Source organism: Strongylocentrotus purpuratus, unplaced genomic scaffold (genome assembly GCF_000002235.5).
Source record: "Strongylocentrotus purpuratus isolate Spur 01 unplaced genomic scaffold, Spur_5.0 spur5_scaffold_14, whole genome shotgun sequence".
Classification (NCBI taxonomy): domain Eukaryota; kingdom Metazoa; phylum Echinodermata; class Echinoidea; order Camarodonta; family Strongylocentrotidae; genus Strongylocentrotus; species Strongylocentrotus purpuratus.
In genome coordinates this window covers 10,648,509-10,669,705 of record NW_022145599.1, presented here as the reverse complement: position 1 = coordinate 10,669,705, position 21,197 = coordinate 10,648,509, and the positions used below count along the sequence as shown (strand labels likewise).

The 21,197-nt window shown below is 37.3% G+C and overlaps 1 protein-coding gene across 2 annotated transcripts in view; it reads left to right on the top strand.

Annotated features, from left to right (window-relative positions):
• LOC581770 (ankyrin repeat and fibronectin type-III domain-containing protein 1) overlaps positions 1–21,197 on the top strand; it is an 89,036-nt gene that overhangs the window by 2,632 nt on the left and 65,207 nt on the right. For both annotated transcript variants that reach the window (XM_030984167.1, XM_030984166.1), the window contains exon 2: positions 10,740–10,794. The gene's annotated coding sequence lies outside the window, so the exon portion shown is untranslated. The remainder of the gene's footprint in view (positions 1–10,739; positions 10,795–21,197) is intronic.

Here is a 21,197-nt window from a genome sequence, read left to right as displayed (position 1 = left end):
GGAGATTTTGTGCTGACTTCAGTATGAACCCTCCCTGTAGATGATTTTACTTGTCTATGTTAAATCTGGGGACATTAATATTGTTCTCTGCTATATTTTGTCAAAGATATAAGTTTAGGGTCAGGGTTGCAATTGGTTTTAAGGTTGGTTTTAGGGGTACGATTAGGTTAGGTGTATTGTTTGGGTAAGGGTGAAATCAAGTCTATAGCAATTGTACCTCGCCAAAGCGTTTTTGGTACACCCAACTCCGCATGGGATGAAGTCATCTCTAACGTGTGATCTAAAGGGTCTGACCCAGGTTTGACCCAGAAGATCACATATTCAATGTGAATGCAGCACTGGTCACCCATTTCAAGCAGCACATATTAAGAATCATCCTTCTAATGGCGAGAATGTCAAAATACTTTGAGATATACTCTCCATTTTCAAAAGTAGGTTGGGCTCTGATCGTTAACTGTCCATTTTTAAACTTAGGGAGCTAATGGCACAGTTAACGTAGATCGGTTCGGTTCGGTCATGTGTCTGGGTCTGTGGATTTAGTATTGAAATCCATTCCAATTTACAAGCTGAAATGGTTTGCCCTTTTGCTTTACTAGAGGTGAACAAATTTACACAGCTGTAGGGGCTTTGACTGTTTAAAACACTAGGTGAAGCATTGTTGGATGGATATTATGGAATGGCTCATACAGTTCTTTGGGGAATTTTTGTGGCTCAGGGCTCTAAAACTTGTTATCAATAATAGATGCTAGAATTCTTTGACAAATTTGCTCTTAGCCACTCAAATGCCGAGATTTCAGTAGTCTATAACAATTATTGTTGATACAGAGTTGTGTGTAAACAGAGCCCTTGTTCAAATCTAGGTCAGTGTGTGAGTGTCTCAATGTAAAACATAAAACCCCAATTACTAGTCCCTTGGATAGGAATTAATATTGTAGGTTCAATGATGTAATTAATTAATAGTATAGACTTGTTTTCTTAGCATTTAAAAATGAAGATGAAAATAGATCTAAGGATTCTTGCTGTACATCATGTATATCATTCACCTTTTTGCTTGCTGTTGAATTGTTTGCTCACTATAAATGGTGAAATAATCTTTATTGTACTGATCACCGAAAAATGGTTTGCTCTTGACGTAAGAGGTTCCATGTTGCAACTCGGTAGTCATACTATGAGCTCCGAATATTTCTTCTATGAAGAGATTTAAAAATGCAGATGAAATGCACTCTCAGTAAACTATAAATTGATTTATTGAATAGACTACTTCATGGGCTCGGGAAGAATTAGGGCACACATGTAACCCGAGTCAAACTTTATGCTTTATCCTTTTTTTTTATTTTCTTCATATTCCTCAACTGTTTAACTATAGAATGCCACACAAAGTTGTTTTCTTTTAACAATTGATATACATTCTAGCTATACTTGAATTAATTTTCTTTTAGGTGATCGCTGGTACACTTTAAAAATGGCATTTAAATACCAGTGTACAATTACATGCCAAATGTGTATATTTGTTCCTGTCAAATTATGAAGTGGAAGTGTAGATATAATGAAATTATATACATTACGGTGTGGTCCTATAGGGATAGGTATATGCTCTTTTTGCACCCGCAGTTACAATGGCCATGCAGGTAGAAATATATTTTCTTCAAAATGTTACGAAAGGGTTTTTGCTTGGGAACTTTGAATTCTTTTGGGAGTTTCCTGTATGTCAAACAATAAAAAGTGCTCATCGTCGGGAAAGGAAATAGAGGAATATCCTGTACGAAACCCGAGATGCAATCATTTCCATATCTACCTAGACTTTCACCGTCTCGCTAGAGCTTCCTAATCCATTGACTACTCATCTTACATCTCTCTTCCTCGTGGTAAGAAATAATGCATATGAATTTTCGTTTGGGGGAATAAGCAAGGGAATATAGACTTAAATTTTCTCTAAATAAAAAAGAAAAAGGGTATGATATTGCACCTGATACGTTTAGCTATGTAATCTCTTGTCTTCTTTGAACCCGTTTTTTGTGCCCCAAATTGTAAAAATGCACTTTCAACTGTATAATTTTGGCATCTATTGCTTGTTTCATTGGTAAACTTATTACTAAATCCATCCCATTGGAATAAACTTTACAGTGAACTTGGTGAAGGAATCTGATTTTGATCTTACGCTACAAGCATAACCATTTTTAGTCTTGATATAATGTTATTGATGGGAATCATGGGATTATTGTCTTTTGATGTGAATTTTTTTGAAGATTTGAGGGCTTGCAATTCCCTGATAGGGGCTTTGAATGTAGGATTTTGACGATACATTACCATAAGTAGATGGAGCTTAAGTGATCAAGTTCCTTTAGTGTATTCCCATGTCTGCAGAATGTTTGAGCTCTTGGTTTCATAGACATATAACTTGGAAGTATGTGAGTGTTATACAAGAAATAAATAAGGATCCTTAACAAGAAAACAAAATGCAGGATCAGTGTCAGAAACCAAATATTCAGGAAAAGCATTGAATTATTCAGTGATAATAATCTATAGGTTACTGACTCTTGGCCTAGGAAAAACATAATCCCATTCTTGACAAGATAAGATCTGTTGACGAATAATCAATTTCGCGCCGTCTTCAGAATTAAAAAAAGTTAATGTTACATCGATGGCTGTCGGAAAAGTTCAGACACAAGACTTCCAACTCTTGTGTAATGAAGACATTAGACCCTTTCACACAAAACAAAGTTGTGTGAAGAAAGGAACGCTTACACTTCCGTAGATCAAACATGACGATGCAGAGAGACAGAAGTGCATTAACTCAAATGGATGATACAGAGTTGATACCGTTCTCTCAACAGAATAGATGTAATTGTATAAGAAACTTTTTTTGCATGGAAATGCAGATTTGTGTACATTGTACATCATACCTCATACTTTCATTCAGGTGCTTATATTGCTTATTCAAAACAATGCTGAATCCACCTTTTGGCTATACCACATTTCGGTACATGGTGTTTCACTTCTTAACTTCTTGAGAATTAAATGATCTATTAATGAATATGGAGTCATTAGTACAAAACAAATTATCTGTTGAAAACTAGAAGGGTGCATACACGGGGGCTCTGGGAAAAATAGCCCCCGAAATGCCAAAAGAGCCCCCAAAAGTCATAAAAGAGCCCCAACAAATTTGCATATAGTTCAATGCAAAAGAAATTAAAGAATGTAATTTTAAAGCAAGCAAGCTTGAAAAGTATAGCCCCTAAAAATTTTGAATTTTTTTTTCCCCTGGAAGGGTGTTAACTTGTGTGTTAAAGTATAGCTTTACCATAGGTATAGGAGTTAATGTCATTATGGCTCTGTTAGATGATACAATATTTCATGTCTGAAAGGGGTTTAAGATGCAGAGGGATCGAGTTGGCTGGCGGGATTAAGAGGATTAGAAATTCTATTAGAGGAAACACAGCTTCAGGGCTCGTATGATACGACTCCTGGCAGGCAAGGAGCAATTATTACGATGATGCAGTTTGTGCAGGTATCATCTTCATTTCTAAGGGCTGGGGTTTTGATTTCTATTAAATGTTATTCAATTTGTCTGTAGCCTGTGGGTGTCATAGCTGAGGTAATCTATTGGTATTGGGGAAGGCCGGATGGTTGGAAATGGTAGAGAGAGAGAGAGGATGGAAGAAGAGAAAAGTGGAGATGAATATGGAGAAATACAAACAGAGAGAGAGAGTGTGTGTGTGTGTGTGTGAGGGGGAGAGAAAAAGAGTGCAGAGAGAGAGAGAGAGAAGGAGAGTGAGGAGTGGGGAGAGAAAGAGAGTGTAATAGAATGAAAGAGAGAAATAAGCGAAATTGAGGGATATAGACGGAAGTTCAGATAGAGAGAGGGAGAGAGAAAGAGATAGTGTAATAGAATGAAAGACCCCGTTCTCACTCACTTCGTTGGAGCGCTCTGGAGCGCTCTAACTAAGACCCGCTCCTTAGGAGTGGTTCTTAGGTGAGTGAGAATGCTCAAAGTGGTCCAGGAAGCGGACTTCTGGACCGCTCCAGAAGTCCACCTTCAGAGGTGGTCTTGAGGAGCGGGTCTTATTAAGAGCGCTCCAGAGCGCTCTAACGTGCAATGTGAACGGAAAGCGTACTTTGAAAGGAAGTGAGCTAGTGACCTTCGGTGCGAAACATGTAGTACGGTACATACGGTTTGGATTCCGCGCGCGAAAAATTGACCCGCCTACCTGAGCTGCCATAGCAACAAGACCACTTTGACTCGTAGAGCAGTTTGAGCCATAAAAACTGCTCGGAGTGTGAACGCTCGCAAACCGTTCCTCAAGACCCGTTCCTCTGGAGCGGTCTGGAGCGGTCTAACTAAGACCACTTTCAAAGTGAGTGAGAACGGGGTCAAAGAGAGATATAAGAGAAATTGAGATAATGAGATAGAGGGATAGAAAAAAGTTCAAAGAGAGAGGAGGGCAGGAATGAATGATTGAAAGAAGAGAAGGTTCTAAAATTGGAATTATGATCAGATTCTTAATTATACAGTAGAAAAAGAAGGGGAGGATGGTATTAAGCAGAGAGAGAGAGGGGGGGGGGGGGGGGGTGGGGAAAAAAAGACAGGCAAAATTAACTGGCAAAGAAAGAGGAGTCACCATTGAATGATGCAACAGTGTAAAAACCTCAAGGCATTTGGACACTTGGGAGTGAAACTTTTAGGAAACCACGTATATAGAACTAGGGTGTTAAAGATGAAGTTGAGTTCTGGTCATGCGATTGCATTGTGAAAGAAACGGTGTGGAATCGACCAGAAAAGGTTGATCATCTAGCATATAAGAATTTGTGTGTATTGCAAGGTTCTAGAATCATCAAAATGATAAGAAATTTGGCCAAGTCTTGGTAAAGTTACAAACACTGTACACAGAAAGATGTATATGGGACTACACGAACACGTGGCGTAAAAATCCTACCCCCCCCCCCCAAGTTTTACGATGTTACTGACATATTTAGAATATAAAGGCATTTTAAGAGCCATGCTTTTCAGGGAACATGTCTTATCTGATGATCTTCCACACTTGCATAATAAGAATTATTATGCTCACAAATTATTTTTCACCTCTTCCCAGAACTCAACCTTCTCTTTAAGTTTAAATAGCTTTATACTGGGAAGCCTTGCTTCTAGGTCAGGTTTTATGCATTTATGTAGGCTAAATAATTTATTTTCATTATGAGAAAGTGGATACTGTACGGACATCGATTCTGGTGCACTCTGTATCCATCACATATTTCATCCTTGTTATTCAAGATATTCACAGAAATTGCCGGTACATAATATTTTCTAGAATTCTTAGAAAGGTGGATGGATAAACGAGTTAATCAATTCTGTTATACATTTAAATAGATTGATTTATGAATAGAAAAATAGATTGTTAGATAGGTAGATAGATAAAAGTGATGCATGTATTATCAAAGAATTATGGTTCGGGGAATTATCTCAAGGAAAATATCAGGAAAATGTAAGAAAAAGAGGACTGTAATTATTCATCAGATGAGAGGGAGAGATAGAGAGAGGGATAGAAAGAGGGATAAAGGTAGGTGGAAAGAGAAAAAAACAAATGAAAGGAAGGGGGATAGAAGGTGGGGGAGGCCGGGGAGAAGCTTGGGGGTGAGGGATTTAAGAATTTTCTAAGCGAACAAAATTGGGTAAGTCCTAAGGAGTCATTATTATGTAGATTTGGCAATCTATAAACATGAAATGCATCACTATTGTGGTGGTAATGTAGAAAATTGGATTATCATTAATGCAGAGGTTGCAATGATGCTAGTCCCATGTTGTTGTAATTTGCATCAAAGAAAAGTAGGTACAGGTTATCAAGGGACTGCACAGTTAATCCAACAGCGCACAATACACGTATCGCTTGACGGCTCCCAATACCCAAGGAAAATCCCCCTCTGACGCATAGGAATGCAGCCCCCGGTGGCCATCTTAAGCCTCCAGGATCCCCGTCGGCTGATTGCGTTACGCTAATCAGTAACGCAATGATAGATGGCTAGACCGACCTCGTTCTTTGATATGGGTCCAGGTTTTCCTCATCACCGTTGGATTCTGTGAGAAAATGCTTTTTTGTTTTGGGAGAGAAAGTATGCAAATGAGGTTTAAGTGGGTTGAAGTATGAAGTCTTTCCGCAATCAAGACAGCTCATCCTTGGAATTTGATGAACTTGGTGATTTTATCAAGGCATCGATCAGCTTGATGACCCTGAACATTCTTGACATTTTAAATAAAAATAAAAAATATAAAGAATTGGGTGAAGGTCGGTCGGTTAATAATGTTCTAGGAAGATCTAACATAAGAGGCGTTTACACCGCAAGCAAAAACCGTTAGTTTTCTCCTATTCTGGAGTTGCTAGGCAACTACCCATAGTCATGACGAAAAGCCCGAATCGAAAAATCCCACCTATGGAATGCGTTTTTTGAACGCCGCCTGAAATTTTGCCCTTTGTTTTCTCCAAAAGTAAAATTTCTGTCTATTAGCTTTACCGAATTCATGTGGATGGGCAAATGTTTTAAGAGGTGCTAAATGGATTTATTATACAATATCCAAACACATAGTTTGGAAGAGGATAGGCTGTGTCTACAAACTACTGGTAGCTAGTCCCTCTGATAAGGGTTGAAGCTGTAGGTCCTTTATTTATTTATTTTTTACTGGAAGTGTTTGTTTTCTTTACTTCCCAGAGATTAAACACTAGGCCTGTCCTCATCAGCTCAAGATTGCCAAATAGCCCGCTATTTCTGATTTGGGAAATAATCCTGGAGTTACAAATCGCGTCCTCATCAGCTCAATTCAGACTTGACCTCGAAACTTGAAACTCGAGCTCGAGAAATTAGCTCGAGATATTTTGCTCAGCATTGGTGCATATAGTGCGAGTCTTTAGGTTGGTGAAGACGCACCGGACAAATAGCGTTATATTTTGGCGATTAGCAGGATATTTGGCAATCTCGCGCTGATGAAAACAGGCCTACCGTCCTATAACTAAACAACGATTCTTTAGGGATTTCAACCCAATCCGCTCCATTTTCATTTAACCTGCATTCTCGTTGAATTTAACCTGGATGTCCTAACGATCATTCCCCATATTGGCTTGGAGCTGATTTACGTATTTGGAAACACCGAGGAAAAAGACTTCACCTGAGATGACCGCCTGTCTCTTTGCTTTCCTGGGAGGAGGAAGATGAAATCAGATCAAACCACACCGCGGTCTCCATAACCAATCCTCTTGTTTTGGGTCTCTGGTCCAAATAAACTGTTATCCTATTTCTCTCTGGTAAGCGGGAATGATGTCACGGCACGATCGCGTGACGCACTGCCCGGTGTGGGTTTCGCTGGTCGGGCTTCGCTCACCTGCAGTTTAACCTCCCGGCTTCGGAATTGGAAGATCGGTTGTCGGGTGTCGAGCTCAATTACGGCTACGTTAATCAGAAAGCTTAAAGGGACTATTAAAGTGGGAGTCGACTGGCAGTATATATAGTGGCTCTTGCTTTGTTTACCCACTTATAACACGATCGCACAGACTTTCTATAAACCAACTCGAGGGCAATTTCAATACCCTGTTGTTCTGCGTATAGGAATCTTGTTTGTATTATGTAGTATTTCATTGAAATGTTTGCGCATTAAATAAAGGGATGCACAACACCATCATAATTACTGAAGTTGATTTTCTGAAAGCCCCTGCCATTCTCTTATGATCTAGATTTTCTGTGGTACTGCTCAAGTGTGCATACATGTAGCATAATTTTCAGCATTATTTGCCAAGACCATTAACCTTTTTGTATCAATCTCTTTGAGGTGTAAATTGCTATACTATCGTTCTCAGAGATTGTCACCAAAATGTATATTCTGAGAACCATCATTTTGTCAATTATTTCAGGGGTTTAGGATGGTGTGGTTTTTTTTTTTTTTTCCTTCTTTTTTTAATTTGTTTTTTGTTATCCAAACTCTGGCAAAACATCAGTAAGTATAACATGTTTGCAATATAGTGAGATAATTAATACAAACGCAATAGTAATAAGAATACTGATAATAACGTGTCATAAAATCTTTCTTCTATATGCTATCCCAGCCTATCCCCCTTAGTTTTGACTTTTAACACAGTTACATGAAGGAAAGAACAAATCTCTTTGTTTCCAATAAACCTATTAAAGAGGAGTTCAATGAGGTAATCAGTATTGATCTGTTGATCGTTGGTTGCGTACATACCATTATTAGTATTTCAATTTGCGAGGGTCCCAAGTGTCCTTCGATGACGAATGTTTGATGTGGGTGTGAGGTCGTGAATAATGATGATTTCTTAAGGGATGGAAGAAGGGCCAGATTTACAGAGTAGAAAGCCACGCTTTGCTTTCCAGGGTGTGCACAGATTTAATTGTTAATGATGTTTTTTTTTCCTGCTTATTCTTCTTTGTCCTTAGGTTGTTTTTCCTCTTTCCTATTTGCCTTTTTGCACTTTTTCTTTATCTGTTGCTAACTAGCTGTCTGTCCAGCTACCTGCATGCGTCTCTCTTGATTTCTCATTATTCGTTTATTTATTGATCGCACTTTCTCCTCCTTATCTCTCTCTCTCTCTCTCTCTTCCTCTCTCCCTCTCATTCTCTCCCTCCCTCCCTCCCCCTCCCTCCCTCCCTCCATTTCCCCCTCTTTCTCCCTATATCTCCCTATATAACTCCCTCTCTTTCTCTCTATATCTCCCTATATTACTCCCTCTCTTTCTCTCTATATCTCCCTATATAACTCCCTCGCCCTCTCTCTTTTTCTCTCTCTCCCTCTCTCCATCTCTCCCCTTCTTTCCCTCTCTCCCCTTCTTTCCCTCTCTCCCCTTCTTTCCCCCTCTCCCTCCCTCCTTCCCTCCATCTCCCCTCTTTCTCCCTCTCCCTCTCTTTCTCCCTCTCCCCCTCTTTCTCCCTTCATATCTCTCTCTCTCCCCTCCCCATATTTCTACCTTCTCACCCTCTCCTGCTAAGTTTTTAATATTCCCCACTTGTCGTTCTCTCCGTTTTTCCTTTTTAATAGTGATCCATCAGGATATTGTGATTTGTCCTTAATCGATTCCTGGACCAGAACCTCTATAGATTAGAGGTTGATCAACCATAATGAGAAGATTGCAATTTTTCTGAGTTTTGGAGGTTGATTGATCTTTCAAAAATATGAAAAATGAATTGCCCTAAATATTAGATCTTGGTGTAGATGCTGGTAAACATCATGAATTATTAGACAAATTCTGGGAATCAAAGTAAGCTTGTTGGTAAGTCCAAAGCTAATTGGAATGGTCGATCATCACCATTATACCTCTTTGGTAACAGAAATTTCTGAGCTTCTTTTTTTTATCCTTAATTTCTTCGTGTAAAAAGTGTATTGAGTAATATTCTATTTGATTTTTAGCTTTATATCATAGCTGTTTTATTATAAACCAATAAATCTGTACAGTAATGTATATGACATGATTCCTTTGTTCATGATAAGGCCAACGATAAACTAGTATTTATTTATGTATTTATGTACTGTAAACATCAATATGATTTTTTCCTTTTATATTCTTGGATGTTTTAATCACATTTTTATTCTTTGCATAGACCTACAAGTAATACAATATCTTTAGGTCTATCAATAACTAATTTCATCTTCATATCTAATGTAAAAGGCCATAGGTAAACTTGTTTAACCAATGCCAGTACTATACTTTTTAAACTAAAGCCACAAATGAAGAAATGATCAAATCTCAAATAGTGTAAATAATTATTTGCAGGACTTCATGCCTTTCTTGAGAATCCAGTGCTTGTTATTCTCTGGCTCCAGCTGCTGCTTGAAATTCTCAGAAAAGGGGGAAATTGATTTACAAGGAACCAAAGGACACGAAATGAATATTTACCTTCAATTAAGTTTCCCTTCAGAGAACCCCTCCCCCCCCCCCTCCCCCCCCCCCCTCTCCCTTCTGCTTTTCTTCAAGTTTCACTCTTCCCCATCCCATCCCTTTCTCTCTAAACCCACCCACACAATTTCGTACAGACAAATGCATAAAAGCCCTGTCGATCGTAACTCTGATATGACTCCTCTTTGCACTTCACAGGTCCCCGCCATGCGAGAGGAGTGTCCCTCTTTCATTAATCAATTGAAACCATTTCATTAAAGCTCGCCCGGCTTCATCTAAGTAAACCAGTGTTCATTAACGGTTCACTGTTGAGTCAAATGTATTCTTTCTATTGCATGCCATCTTTGGGTCAGAGGGATGGGTAATTAGAAAGCTGTTAGCGTTTTTGGTTATCGCTTAAATGTGAGAGGCGTGTTCGCACATTCAAGTACCGTAACATTTCTCAGTCATGTTCGCACATTCAGGTACCGTTACATTTCTCAGTCATGTTTACACATTCAAGTACCATTTCATTTTTCTTTATGGTGCCGAAAGTCAAGCATTTAATTGAAACGGTGCACTCTGATAATAAGAAAGATATAAAATTCTAATATAATCTAACAAAATCTAGGCTGAATTAACACTTGAAATAATGTCTAGAGAATAATAAATTATTGACACTGTTGATAGAAAACATGTAGTAGCATAAAGTCAAGAAAGACATGCATTTTCATTTATATTTTGATGAGTCTGTGTATTTGAAATCTGATACCCATTATAAATCTCTCACCATATCTTGATGTATTGCGCCTTTGATATTATAATTAATGAATTATTTCTCTCTCTCTCTCTCCCTCTCTTCCGCTACAACAGCCTTCCAGAATCATCCAAAAGAATTGTTCCTTTGCGCATCATCTTATCAAGAAAGGTAAGTTCATGTCTTACAAATGATTATTTAGTTCTACTAGTGACCACCTGTCTATAAAGACCATATTCTGTTTCTTTCCCTTTAAACACTGATTTCTTATTGCAACATGTTTTAAAGAAAATCTATTTTCTAAAGACCACCTGCCTATAAGGACCACTTTTTGTATACAGGTTTCACTGTATCAGGAGATACATGTATCAAATGCGTTGATGTTCTGTGAATGCTTTCCAAGGCAGTTTTGTTTGGATATTTGGAAAGAACGCCAAAAAATTGACCAAATCTTGCTTGAAATCACAAACAATTCACAGCACTGGACACAGATATGGGCACATGGTACTGCACTAAAGGTTTTAGCATCAGAATTTGATCCCAAGTTGAAACTTTTGTATAGACCTGTTTTTAACTATGAGGACACAATCCTTTTTCATGGGACATGAAAACTACTAAATAATAGAACTCCATTTCTCTGTAAAGAGAAAATGCATGGATTCCTAATGAAATCGTGAAGTGTGGATTGGCAACATAATCTTTTCCCACATGGATGGTTAACTGCTATCCAAGGTAAAACATTTGAGATATCGGATGGCGGGTGGTTCGTTCAGGATTGCCGGTGTCCTTCGCATTCTTTGCTCATGAATATTGTATAAGCTCGTCAGGACATGATTATGTGCCAATTCCTATTATGCTACTCTAATTCTAATGCAGTAACCAGGGTTTTTGTCATTCAAAGTCCATCATGTACAGACATCAAATGTTGTCACTGCCAATTTGGTGAGCAATGCAGAATTACTGATTTTGTACAGATTTGCAAAGGTCTTTTCTTCGGAAACAATTTTTCCTATATATATATATATATATATATATATATATATATCAAACAGCAGTGCATGTATATCTTCATCTATCAATGGCGGAGTTTCAATTGTTTTTTAAAAATACATTTTACATGCCAATGAACTGTTACTTCCAATATCTTGGCTTTATACTTCAGACCCGTGTACAAAAATCGTCTTGTTAAGATGTTAAACTATTTTGAAAATATATGTTATATTGGTGAAAGTTCCTAGAGTAAGAGAAAGGGAGGGACAGAGGGGAGGGGAGAAAAAGAGAGAGAGAAAAAGAGAGAGAGCGGGAGGAGAAAGGGAGAGAAGAGAGGGGGGAGAGAGAGAGAGAGGGAGAGAGAGACACAGGTAGCTAGACAGACAGCGACAGAAAATGAGAAAGTGCAAAAAGGAAAGAAGAAAAACAACCTGAGGACAAAGAAGAATTAGAAGGGAAAACATCACATCATTAATACCTCAAATAGGGCTTCAGGCCATAGTGAAAGTCATATACTGTCAAAGTGCGGGATCACTCTAAAATACCCAGTCAGTATGGGGGTGTTTCACATAGCGTTTTTTCAATGACAAATAACAAAATTCAGTGACCAATCTGCCGATAACCAATCAGAAGCAAGGATTTCAGTAGCTTATAACACAAATCGTCATTTGTCACTGATGACAAGTTTTGTGAAACGCCCCCCAGATCCTGCAATGTGAACTTCACATCTAACATAGACAGCGTTTTTTGTCCAATTTGAAGCCATCAAGGTTTGTTGGCAGAAGTTCGTAAGCGTGTTCTGCCCTTCTGCTAAATGCAGACACACACTATATTGTGTGAAGAAAAAGGTTGTTAGCCTTATAAGATGCCTGTAACTTCAAAGCTCTGTGCCTATTTGATAGAAAACTACTCAAGGAAAGATAGTCATCACCCATTTTCACTTTGTTATCGAACAATAGATTGTGACGTCATACTGGCCAAGTTGTCAAGGTTGCTGTTTCCAAACTATTCTGTCCTAAACAATGACTTGGTGATAACATCATGCAGTGCCTAACACTGAATTCACCCTGCTGCGGCTCGTTGCTTGAATTATTTTGCGGTGAACCTCATGCACAGGCTCTGTTGTTTAGAACCAGTGACCTGGACGATGAGCGATTGTGACATTAGTTCTTTGGTAGTCTATAAAGAGATTTATAAATCAATGACGTGTTTTATAAATATTAATGTTAAGGACACTCAAAGCCATAGGAGTTGATACTGGATATTTGCTTCATGACATGAATGTGCGTGTGCTGCTCTTCTGTCGGCCACACGTATTAGAACAAAACAATATGACGTACACTATGACAACTTTGTTTATGACATTTTGAATAGACCAACCTTGTGTAATGCTTGTGCAACGTTAATCTTTACTATGAGGTATGTATAAGATGACGCCAATCGCACTTATCTCCATGCACCTTGTTTTATGGTCTTCATTAATTTACGATGAACAGATTCTTGTCATTATAAACAAATGTCTTTCATCAGATAATTTGATATTTGTAATGAATTCATAATGAAATTGAGGTTGTTTCTGTAAACAAATAATTCTCTTGGGCAATGTCTCTAGCCTCCCGTGGAATATTCATCATTCATATATATATATTGTCTGTGAGAAAATCTCATCTTGACGTAGGTACAAGTAATAACAGATGCTATTGTTCATACTTTCGTCATCATTTTAATGCCTTAACGGCAGTGTTTGCCTGTCGTGTTTTGCCCTCCAGTTCTTTGCTAGGTTAGGGGCTGTTGGGTGTAACCTGTTTGACGTAATTCAAGAATCATTTCTAGAGGCTATTTCACTCTGATATTTTGTTTCTGCTTCTGAAGTGTATTTCTCGAATATTCTTTGAAAGATAACTAGAATGAAAGTCTTTAAACTGATGTTTGTTGTTTGGATAGTATATCTTTCTGAAAGATGAAAACAAGATCACTTTACAGTCCCTGGAATTTGCTTTTTTTCATCAATTTTGATTGTTATTAAAAATCTTTAAACTGATGTTTGTTGTTTGGATAGTTATCTCTGTGAAAACACAAAAACAAGCTCACTTTGCAATCCATGTAAATTGTTTATTTCATCTCTATTTTTTCTTCTTCTCGGATTGGTTTCTTACGTAGTGGTTTTAGATGACAACTTTTTCAGTAGCATGTTTATTACAGAACATCTGTGACACTAATTCTGATTTCTTTCGTTCACGTGCAATGATTTCATCTCATATTCGATGAGGATAGAATCCTATCAGAAATCAATTGCATTGGAGGAGAATGTTGATGATATTGTTTCAATTGCCTTTGTTCTTAGATTTGGAATAAAGTGTAGTAACATGCAAATCAAAGTTTTTGTCCGTGACTATGCATGGCCAACACAGTAGCAGAGTCGAGTTAATATTGAAGCGCCTTGATCACCATGTGTGATGGATATGGGCACTATAGAATGTACAAATATTGTTATTATCATAATCATCATCATTATTATCTTCATTTAATTGTTTTTTTTAATGATTGTACAAAACCATGCAAAGCAGCCCCATAGTTCACGACATCCTGAATTTGAAGAGTGTGACTGTGTTAACGAACAGAAAATACATTCAATTAATCCTTGTGAGAATCCGCTCACATCAGTTCAACTAAAACCTGTCCTATCGGACATGGAGACATTTGAGACTAATGTGAATATGTCCTGAAGGTTAAAGATGTAGGGCCGCTTGCGAAAGAGCAGTGAGCTATCTAGCTATAGGGCTGTCTCGAGGGTCTATGTACACACTAATTAACCAGGGCATACATGGTGATTAACGCCGGAGCGAAATTTGCATTTTATCATCACCACCACCATCATCATCTTGCGGGCCATCAGGTTGTTGGAGGATAGTGGTCCTCGAGGGGGTATGTTAGCTGACTAAAAGCCTTTATGCCCCAGCCTAAAAGTCAATGGATGTTTCTCCAAGGGTGGTTGGAGCATTTCAGCGTATTATCTATTTTGCCCATTTTCACCTGGAAGGTATATGTTGTTGATGCCAAATTCTGAGTTGTTATTTTGTTTCTTCCATCGAGCGTGGTATTGGAGTCTCGCAGAGGAATTCCTAGACAGGAGGAGATGATATGATGTGGCATGACAGAATAAGAGAAGGTGGTAGGTTCACCCTTTCATTTATCTTTTGTCCTTGGAGCTTGTATCTTCCTTGTAATAGAGCAGTTGGAATCTAGATGATGGTAGTAAAGATGATGATGGTGATGATGATGATAATGATAGTGGTGATGATGTTGGTTTATGATCGTGATGATGATAGTGGTGATGATCATAATGATGATGCTGATGATGATGATGATTTTACCGGCAATGTAGCCACGGAATGTCTGTACAACCTATACATTTTTTCTTGTTACTTAAAACACAATTGCGAAGACTTTCAAAAAATCAAGTCAAGGGAGAGTAATTCATGTTTGGATAATAATCATATCATTGTGATGTTTGCGCGTTTCAAAAAATGATCGATACACAAGACTAATAAAATTGCCTCTTTTTGAGTGGAAGGTGCAATAAAGGTAGAAAAAGTATATTTGATTTCGATAGCTATTTTTCTTGATGCAGAAAAAAGAGTAGACGGTTACCAATGGCAACCGACGTTAAGCCTAGTACTTAATTCATATGTTAAAGGAAAAAAGAAAGTTCACTTTAATAATATGACATATAAGCAAGCTCAACAATATTAATAGCTCCATGCATGCATGTCTCCTTGTAACTGGGGCAGAGTATAACTACTCTATGAATTTTCAACCTGATTTCACCTGAACAAGTTCTGTACACATTGCTTCCAGATAATGCATACAAGAGTTATGTTATGGGATGAATAATGCATGAATGGATCTCAATGGATTTACGATGCTAAGCAGAAATGATTGCAAGATTTTGTTCAGATCAAAGTAAGGCATGTGAGATGATTTGCAGGCAGACAGAGAGTCAGTCTGCGCTGTATGTATAATCTCTTTTAGTTACTTTGCTTGTGACGCAGAAAAAGCAGTAGGTATTCAATTTTTTTGGATAATATTTCTATGTACTGTAATTTTTCCAGATTTTAAAAATGCATTTTATATGTATAATTATATTGATGATTGTAGAAAGATCAATTATATTGCCATGTAATTTGAATTTGAATGTACATTTTTATCTTGTACATGTATATACATGTACTGTATACATGTGCAATTCAGCTTATTATTATTATTATTATTATTGCTGTAAACCATGTTGTTTAGTAAACTATTTTTGGAAATTCTGTCAATTTCCCTAACTGATAACACAACTGCATTGATTTTACATATCGTTACCTACATTTGAAATGTGGATTTTGTACTTTTTTAAATATTAGAAACCGCAAACCCTAATGTGCTGTGTGGCTGTGTGCATGCTAATTTGATGTCGGTCCATAAGAATTTAAGAACTATGTACATGCACATGCAATTTACCAGGGCTGAAGCTGTGATTAGGTTTGGTGTTTTTGCAAACTGATTATGTCATGGAATTAAATTAAATTCTGTAATGAGTAGACAGCCTTATGTATGAGACAAACGACCATCATCAATGGTTTAATTTCACGTTCACTCTCGGCTTTCATCATGTGTGAATATATTCATTAGCATTCAGATAAAATGAATTGATTATGTTAAAATTACTTTTTTTTGTTGCTCAGCATGCATTTTCTAGGTTATGAAAATAGCCATATTAGTGTCCTTGTGTGGTGTTAGATTAAACCAGAACACTTGGAAACTAATTAAAAGGTGCATATCAGTAATGTATATGTAACTTTTATTGCATGTTGACTTTTAGTCCAAAAGTCAATATACAGCCACTCTGACTTTGTGATGCATTTAAGAAATTGTAAATGGATGAAAAAACTTTTTATTTAATGTAAAAATAGAAAAAAACCTTAAGACCTAGATTTGTTGAAGCAAGAGTAATATTAAGTTTACGTAGGAGTTTTTATAACTCGGATTGAAGGCGTTTCTTCTTTTAAATCTCTTCATTTCTGGACCTTTTCAAAATATCAGGAGCACCTGTCGTTTGTGTTTAACAAGCGGGGAGAAGGAAATGAGTTTTTGTCTGGTTGTGCTTTGGAATCGTGTCTGTCTGACTAGCGTTGGAAACCTGCTCAGCTCAGCTCAGATGTGGTACTTGGGTAGGGATTAAAATCAGAGAGCATATATAGAGAGAGAGAGAGAGAGAAAGGGGGTAGAGGCAGAGGAAGAGGGAGGGAGGGAGAAAAGAGAGAGAGAGAGAGAGAGAAAGGGAGGGAGAGAGGGGGTAGAGGCAGAGGGAAAGAGAGAGAGAGAGATTAAACGGGAGACAGATGGACAAAATCATTTAAATTATGTATTAAAGACTTGGAGGTTGAGCATTATTGTGAGTGAGTGACTGAGAGAGAGAGAGAGGGGGGGGGCAGACAGACAGAGACAGAAATCAGTCGGATGATACGATGACAGATACATACATGTACATGTAAAACGAATGTTGAAGATCTTAGAGTGAAACAGAGCATAGATGAAAATGAAAAGGAAAAAGAATTAGGAGCTGTAAATTAGAGATAGGAAAGATGTTAAAATTATACATAAATGAATTAACTAGTGCTCTTCTTAGAACTACAGGAAAGTAATGACAACTTTCTATCTTTTCCCAAGTTTACGTCTTGAAAATCAATTCCTGGAAAATGTCCTCATATATATGCAACATTCGTAATCTTTTCTAATTTAGATTGATTGTAATGGAAACCATGTTGTCATAAAATGTAATCTTTCATTTTCCATGCATACCTGTAATTTAATTTTTAATATTTTGATATGTTAACAACATCGTTAAATAGATTTTTGTGATTTTAATGGTTTTTAAATTCAAGAATGCATGATAGAAGATGACAAACTTTGTTATTTTTTACCAGCTTGAAGCTGATGGATTTTGTCAAACTTTCGTCCTCTGCATCGCTGGCTGTGAAATGATTTAAGAAAAAATAGGAGAAAAGAAAGGACCATGTTAAATTCGTTAGATACGACTGTGAAAGGCATTCCATTGGTTGTTGCCATGACGATGAAGCAGGCAATCTAATCAGTGTTTTTATATAGGATCATTTCATGTTTGGAAAGACATGGATGGTTTTTATTCCCCCATCTCTCTCTTTCTCTCTCTCTCTCTCTCTCTCTCTCTATCTTTCGTTCTCCGCTTCTTCCAGTGTTTTGACCCTTTTGCCTTTCGGTCTGCTGTATGCAGGTAATTGGATGAAGCGCTAGAATTGCAGCCAGTGCACTTTGTAGTGAAGGTAGAACTGAGGATGATGATGATGATGATGATGATGAAGAGTAAGAAGAAGATCAATAATGATAAGAAAAAGAAGAAGAAGTAGGAGAAGAAGAAGAAGAAGGAGTAGGAGAAGGAGGAGGAGGGGGAAATGTAGACAATGCGTACGAAAACTTTTTTTTCCAGTAGGATATATTAACGAAAGAGTATCCAGATCACCTCAGAAATAGGATTTGGACTTATGCTTTTTAATTGATCTTCTCTCACTCTCTTTCTCTCTCTTAATTTGCTTCCCCTCACTCTGCCCCCCCCCCCCATCTCTCTCTCTCTCTCTCTCTCTCTCTCTCTCTCTGCCTCTGCCTCTGCCACCCCCTCTCTTCCCCTCTCATCTTGTTGGTTTCAAAAAAAAATTCTGCCTTTTTGCATCTTCTTGCCTTTCCTTAATGGTATTGACAGCTTTTTCATGCACAAAACAAAGACATTTGTACCTTACCAATATTACATTGAGGAGCCAGGTGCAGTAAAATTACACAACCTAGATTACACATTAAAACACAGCAAGAGTTGAGAAGAATTCTTGATCATTAGATTAATAAAAGACTGACTCTTCCTTTGTCTGGGGACAAATTACACAAAGATGTTGATTATTATCCTTCGAGATGAACGTAATGGTTTTAGCAAATTACGCAGAAACCTACGTCAGTTGTAGGCGTTTATATATATATATATATATATGTATAATTGGAAAAGGAGACCTTTGGGATATATTTATTTAGATAATCTAATTTTTTTTTTATTTCAAACCTTACTGTTGTTTTGTATTTATTGTTTCTTGGTTTTGTTTTTGCCACAAAAAATAAAAATAACAATAATAATGATAATAGTGATTCTGTAGGCAGTTTAGTTTTTTTTGGCTCAATTTGATAACTTCAAATTAAGTCCATGGGTTCGGGTAATTATCTAAAAATACATAATCAACATTTTTGGTTGCATAAAAGCAAATTCTCCTCTGATCAGTTGTCAATTATGCTACTGGTAATGTCCATAGTAATAATCACTTTCATAATAGGAATAACATTCTTATTGTATCCATGCCATACAAAAAGGATTGTTAAAATGCTTGTGCGATTCTAGCTAGCATTGCTACTACACAGCCTGTTTTAATAATGAAGAATGATAAGAATACAATGCACTGATATTAGACAATGTATCTTAATTTTAGTTATCTATTCATAAGTTTCATCACCGGTATTACACTTGTTTGCTTTCTTGATAAGATGCTGAAGCATTTGAGAGATTAAAAGAAGAAACAATTGTGTATTTCAATGAAAAAGAATAGCTTTTTGTGTTTCACAGATAAATCCAACCCAGGTTCGTCTTTTAGCTTTAAAAGCTACTATGTAATTGAAGAAAACCAGTTGTCCCTAGGTTTTATATATAACATTAGGTAGCAAAATTATATATTTACAAAATGTATAGCTTTGACCAACACTGAATAAGATTTATTACAATAGAAAACAAAACGAGAATCCATTCCTCACCTTAGAAAAGGATGAGCTGATTGAAAATATGGCAAACAATGCTCTGCAACATCAGCCCAACCCTTTTCATTCGTCGGCTCCGACTCCCCGGTGGTGGAACATTTAAGATCTTGTTTCAATTTATTGCGGTCATTAATAGCCCTGTCATTACCCACCTACATGCATGACCATATGCGAAGGTTACAGAGGTGCATGGACCTACTACAAACCCCATGGACAGAGGTAGCCGGCACAGATTCAATTAGCAGGGTGCATCGCGGTGTCTTTGAAGTCCTGGACGTTGTTGTGTCTAGTGTATCACCTTCCGTGGGCTTCAGATGTCACCGTGTCGAATTAGAGCTGCTATGTCAAACTGAAAAGTGCCAGTCACAATCACTTTTAAGAAATGGTATCTCAAAGATGATTTTGATAGTATATTGTAATGCCAGGGAAAAAGTAGGGGAGGTGGATAGAAGGTTATTGTAATGTTGCACGTGTCATGAGATGATTGATGCTCTTAGTTTTGGTGAAATGTAACTCACTCTTTAGACAAAAAATGGTTTGAATGGTGTCTATCAAGTGATAGTGTTTTGGTTCAAGATAATGGAAAGTCGTGGTAAAAGTCAACATGTAACTTTTTAAATGTTTTATGTTTAAGGGTTTTACAGTTTGCTCTCAAACCACAGTCTTTATACTTTTGTGAAGATTTCTTTAAAAAAAATAAAAGTCTAAAATATTCCAACCCAGTTTTTAGAAAACCCATGTCTTCTTGTCGATTTGGCCATTTTGTTGGTTTACACTCACACAAAAAAATCGGACCCTTGAAGAAATCATTTAGGTGGTATTGAGATATGTTTATTTGTAGACAAAATTCACAATTATTTGTACAAAATAGATGACCTTAATGTTCAAGCTATTGATAAAACAGTTATTATAGAAAAAAAATTACACACAGACAAGATTCTTTAACAATCTTATTTAGTGGAATTGTGATATATGTAGGCAGCAAACACATATTAAACAAATAGAAGAGTTTAGTTTTCAAGACTGTTTGACAAGACAGTGGCCACAATTTGAAATACATGAAAACAAACCGGAGGTGGCATGTTTGACAACATATAGGTCAACCTTTGCGAGAAGAAGACCGTGAACTCCATAAAAAGGGAACATCTATCAGTCCGGCCTGGAGCATGCATTAACTCTCTAAGTAAGTGGAAGGGGGTCGGAAAGAGCAAGTAGCTGAAAAAAATTAGAGGAGAAGTGTAGAGAAGAGAGATACATGTATATCAGAACATATTTTCTTAGACTTATCATAAACTGTTTTAAAGAAACCTTATAGTTACTGTATACTTCTGTACATTGCCGATGTGAAATTGTGTAGCAATAGAAAGGAAGAGATACTGTATTGTGTTGAGAGGCAGAAAGACATTGATTTATTAATGCAAATGTAGATTAATGTCTTACTGAAGGACGTTATTCATGTAGCTGTACGTGGTGAGGATCTGCCGATTCTGCACCCTGTACCTTATACACAAGACAGCACCATCTCCCCAAACAAGATTATCTATATGATAATTTTTCTCCAAACTTTTGTCATTGATAAATGCAGGTGTTTTACTTGCCACTCCTTTTTTTTTCAGCACAGGAGAGGAGGTGGGGGAAGCTGTAGTTTCAATCGATTCCATCCTCCGACTATCTCCGTATCGATCCGCCCCAATATTGGAGTGACCATGGAGTTC